Here is a 5815-nt window from a genome sequence, read left to right as displayed (position 1 = left end):
GGATCAGACCACCAGGCCCCTATACAGGTTCCCTTGGTAACACTAGGTCAATTTGGGGGCAGTTGTTCACATTCCTAGGTGGTCAGAACGGAATGCTCCTCTCTGCAAGTTTACACACTTGAGACATTAACTGCTGTGAGCCAAGAACTAGGATTTCTCCCAACATCATCTGATATGCAGTATTTTCATGCTTTATTCTTCATGTTTGCTCATGGCTGGAATTTTGATCTAATGTTTTAGGTTACAAAAGTGCGTTATATTAATTTGGATATGGCTGGGGACTACATTTCCCAGATCATTTATTTTTTCCAATTCTAGGTTAGAGTTGTCTATGATAAGAGTCTTCATGAGGTTTGGAAGGCTTTAGGGAAGAAGCCACTATTGTCCACTTATTAGGACCACCAGACAGGTAGACCGATGAGTAGGGACCCGGTTTTCAGCTCATTTTTCTGAGCATTGAACACACTGATCCACACTTGCTCAAGACTGAACATGAAGCGCTTGACCTCAGTCTCCTCAGGAGCTGTAGCTCCACAAACACATCTGTAAACTCCCGCATCGTGGCCAAGCACAGCTGCTGGCTTTCTCTGGGAAGCTCTGGCACTGCCGTTCTCGCACTTTTGATTCTCATTGCACTCCCTCTGCCACCTTCGCTGCCTTTTTAGAGTTGACCCAGTTCGCAGAAGGACTGTCTTCATGCACACAGTCCAGTCCCATGCTGGACTTTGCTCAGGGGGATCGGTGTCTGTGCAAGCCTACTGTGGTCTCAGAAAAGGTGAGAAGAGCTGTGGATGATGAAGTTATGCTGGCTGTCATTGAGGTGTCATCCCGTTTTGGTAGAGGAAGATTTATATTTGATACCTTCAGGCAGGGAAGATTTTACTGCCTTTATGTGAGAAGAGGAATGCTGTGAGCTGTTTCAGGCACATTTTGCTACTCTCCTCCCCCTTTTTAAAAAATCATATTTTATCTCCTAAAGCATAGCTACACCATTTCCCTTAATCACTTTTTACTGTTTTATCAAGGTATATATACGCTAACATGCATGAGGTGCCAATCTGTGTACAGTTTGATGAAATTTCATCCTGGTGAGCACATTTCCAGGATTCCAGGAGGTTCATTCATCCCCTTTCTCAATAATGAATCCACAGAGGAAACCCAATTTTGGCTCTTATTACACTTGATTTGGTTTGCTTGTTCTTCCTTTTCAAATAAATGTTGAACTATAGTATGTACAGTTATGTGTTTGGCTTCTTTCACTCAACATAATGTCTGTTTTGTCATTTAGTTGGTCTTTTGGTAGACTTACACACTTATTTCTCTTGGTATATGCTCTGTGGGGGAATGCAATTACTGAATGACAGGGTAGACTTCATGTGTAGTTTTGCTAAGTACTTTAGTTTTTCAAAAATGTTGGTTCCACCAGTAATCCCCAACAGTGCATGTTAATCTTGGCAGTTCCACATTACTGGGCCCACACTTTGTAACTTTAACCCTTTAGCAAAGCATGTGGCGATATTGTTTTTGTTTTGTTTTGTTTTATTTTAATATGGATTTTCCTGATATGTAATGATTTTGTGTAATTTTTTTGTGTATTTATTGGTTATTTGAATATCTTTATGAGGCTACCTTTTGAAACATTTCACTCATTTTTATTTCCTCTTTTCTTTTGAAGTGTCTCTTTGCTGTTAAAAAGTCTTTGGATATAACTAAGTTTCAGTCTGGATCCTGGAGCTAAAAGATGTGAATCTGTCTGTCTCCATGTCTTACTGAGCATCCTCCTGCATTATCTCTTCTTCCAGTTGGGGGTGTCTCTTCACAGTAGGCTTGAGAGATTCTAGGCTCCCTTCTTCCCAAGGTAATGCTTCAGGGAGAAGAGTGATTGTCTTTTTTGAACAGTTCCAGTATAAGTATCTGAATGGAATCTGATTGACTTACTTTGCCCACTGTGGTCAGGGGAATGTAATACTCTGATTTATTTAGGACCAGCTCTCAGGCTCATTGAGAAACTGAGGTTAGAATTGGCACCCCTAAATCATAGAGCCCTGGCAGTTATGATGCATATGGAGAGTGTTGAGAGGCAGCTGGGGGCAGGTGGGAGCTCAAATCTGGGCAATATTGTGAGCTTGTACCTTGTGCTATCTCCAGGAACTATGAAGTCTGGGAGCTTAACCAGGGTTTGTTTGTTCCTAGAAACTCTTTTAGAAATGTCAGATGCCATATGTTAATGTCTTTTAGATTGCTAAAAATTGCTTCTCAGTCTTTACTGAGGATAAAAATAAGTAGAGATCTGAGTTCTTATGAATTGTTTGCCCAGACCAAGATAATGAATTTATTCTGTTTTCTTCTAGATCCTTCATTGTTTGACTTCTTATATTCAGGTCTGTGGTTTATCTCAAATTTTTTTTTGTTTGATAGGGTGTGAGGTAGGATGAAGGTGTATGTGTACAGATTTATCAACTAGATCATGTTTTCCCTCTGCTTAGGTAGGCGATGTGCCCCTGGGTTTATCTGCTTTTCTTGCAGCAGTACCATACTATCTTAATTTGTGTTACTTCATGGTATTTTTTGGAAATCTAGTAATAAAGAATTTATTATTATTATTATTATTATTTTTTGCGGTGCTGGGGATCGAACCCAGGGCCTTGTGCTTGCAAGGCAAGCACTCTACCGACTGAGCTATCTCCCCAGCCCATTAATTTTTATAAATAAATATTCAGGGACTATTTTATAGAATAACCTAAGGAAAACTGACATCTTTACAGTACTGCATCTTGCAATTGATGAACATGATTCCACTGTCCATTTACCTAGGTTGTCTTTAACTTTTCTGAGAGATGTTTTATAGTTTAATTGTAGAAGTTTTGAATGCCTTTGTTTAATTTATTTCTAGGTATGTGCCATATTTTGCTTTGTAAATATTTTCAATTTTTTGATTAGTACAGAGATTTGCAATATCTTTTTCTTACATCAACTTTATAGCTAGTGACATAACTTACTCAAGTAGTTTGCAATCTTACCTGTTTTCTAAGCCTTTTATTTATTTTGCTTGCTTTATTTAATGAATAGAGGTCATGAAAATGAACATCTTTTTCTTGTTCCTGAAATTATAAAAGAATATTTAATATCTCACCATTAAATATAATGCTACTTGTAAATTTTCATAAATAACCTTTATCAAATTTTAAGGGAATTCTGTTTTGTTCCTGGATTGTCAAATGTTTTTAAAATCACTAATGGATATTGGATTTTATCCAGTGCCTTTTCTGCATGTATCAGGGTCTTTAAAAAATTCTTAATTCTGTTAACATGATGAACTATACATTCCTTGATTTTCAGATGGTAAAACAACATGTATTAATGGAATATATTAAATTTGTACATATTGATCTATTAACCTTTTAATTTGCTAGATTCAACATGCTGCCTTTAAAAATGTATTTATATTGATGTTTGTTTTACATTATCATAATATATGTCTATGATTTTTTTTTTTTTCTGCTTGTTTTTGTTCTTGTGTTTGGTACTGGGGATTAAACCCAGGGGAACTCTACCACCGAAGTACATCCCTAGCCCTTCTTCTTTTGAGACAGGGTCTTGCTAAGTTGCTCAGGCTGGTCTTGAACTTATAATTCTCCTTCCCCTCCCAAGTTGCTGGAATTACAGGTGTGTGGCAACATGCCTGGCTTCCCACTTTTTTTTTTCTCTTGCCTTTTCCACTTTGTTTTCTTCTTAAACTCTTGTTGGCCCAGTATTCTAGTTTCTTGCAAGAAGAAACATCTTTTGGAATCATGCCCCTGATCAGTGGAAAATTATTGGACTTTGGCTCACCCCAGAAAATCAATAAAAGTTTACACATCTTACTTTGGGGAAACAGCCTAGTCCCTCAATCAGTGCTGTCTCCTTTTGGTGAAGCCCCAATTAAAGACTTGCCTGTATGTGCCCACAATATTTGGATCTCATTCCTGTTTCCAAGCCAGAAGATCCTGTCTCCAGTAACAATGGCAGCCCCTTGTCCACCCAGGCTGGTGTTAAACTGGGTCATATCCAATTCTCAGAGTTTCAAGGTTGAGGCTGGTGGTGATATAGGTAGAGAAATTAGTTTATCCCAGTGGGGCACAGGTCTCTGATGCTGAGGAGGTTCTAGAGTCTCATCTGTAAGCTCTGGCCTCACAATAGCTGTGCTGCCTAAGACTGGGGCACTGGTGGTAGAGAGAGATCCCAAGACTGACAGCTGGGTTGCATCTGAGTCTCACATCCAGAGGACAGGTACAGTTTGGGGAGGGTATGGTGTGTGTGCCAGGCCCACTCCAAGGCTGGCAATGTAGGCTAAATGATGTAGTCTGTCCTAGGTGCCGTGCAAGTGTCTGCCTGGTGCAGGTCTAGAGGCTCCCTCTGTGAGCTCTGGCCTACACAGGGGCCTTGTTCTCTACTGTGCTTGGTCTCACAGTTGCAGGCCGGCACTGGGCTCTGAGACAAAGACCTGTAGTAGCTTTGGTGACCTGCTCTCCTGTGGATGTAGCTTTGCTTCTCACTCATCTGCCCACTGTGGTAGGAGGAGTTATGGAGAATTTCTGTGCCCTGGCAAACTCACTCAACCGGTACTGGCTGGACCATAGAGGTTGCTGGACTGTGCATGGCAGCAGGTTTTTTTTTTTTTTTTTTTTTTTTTTTTTGGTACCAGGTATTAAATCCAGGGATGCTTAACCACTGAGCCACATCCCCAGCCTTTTTTGGTATTTATTTAGAGACAGGGTCTCACTGAGTTGCTGAGGCTGGTTTTGAACTCTCAAGCCTAATGCCTCAGCCTTCCAGGTTGCTGGAATTACAGGGCTTACAGGCATGTGCCACTCGCCAGCATGGCATCAGGTTTCACATGGGCTTGGTACTGGGTTTCAAATCTAAGGCCTAAATTTATTTCTCTCTCCCTCACCTAGGTGGATAGTATCTTTCCATGCTGAGCTGCTTAGAGATGAGGAGAAATGATGCTGGCAACTCTTTTTTGTATTTTCTCCAACCATCTTTTCTTTCTGTTCTACTAACAGCAGGCACTATGATCTCTCAACTAGGTTTCTTAACCCCCCCACTGCTTTCCTACTGGGGGATGAACCCGGGCTGGGAAAATGCCCTACTACTGAGCTAAATCTTCAGTTCGTTTTGGAAATTTTGATTTTTGATTTTTTAATTTTTTGTACCGGGGATTGAATTCAGGGGCCTTAACTACTAAGCCACATCCCCAGCCCTATTTTGTCTTTTTAATTTACAGACAGGCTCTCATTGAGTTGCTTAGCAGCTCACTGTTGCTGAGGCTGGCTTTGAATTTGCAATCCTCCTGCCTCAGTCTCCCAAGCAGTTGGGATTACAGGCATGCGCTCCCACGCCCGAATAGAAATTTTTATCTTGAGATAGGGTCTTGCTAAGTTGCCCAGGTTGGCTTTGAACTTCCTGTCTCAGCCTACCGAATAACTGGGATTACAAGGGTGCACACCAGGCTTGGTTTCCTCGGCTTTTCTGAAGGTGGTTGGGGAGCGGGTATAGCCATTCAACTTCCTATGTGTGAGCCTCAGTCGCCAGAAGAGAGTCGCCATCATTCTCGGCCTCTGCAAACGGTCAGATTCTTCTTTCTTTTTCCGCAACCCTGGCAAAATCCACCACTTGTCAGAAACAGGCCTCTCCCCTGCAGAGATGTACTACCCCAAATCCCCAGGCCCCGGGGCCCTGCCCCTTGCTTGTGGGCGGTGCATAAACCGGAAGCGGAAGTGTGCCTCTGCATAGGCACCTCGGGGCTTCCGGGTACATGGCACCCGCTCGGCGT

The sequence above is a fragment of the Sciurus carolinensis genome, chromosome 17 (assembly GCF_902686445.1).
Source record: "Sciurus carolinensis chromosome 17, mSciCar1.2, whole genome shotgun sequence".
Taxonomy (NCBI): domain Eukaryota; kingdom Metazoa; phylum Chordata; class Mammalia; order Rodentia; family Sciuridae; genus Sciurus; species Sciurus carolinensis.
The sequence above is the reverse complement of the archived record's forward strand: the minus strand, read 5'-3'. Positions refer to the sequence as shown.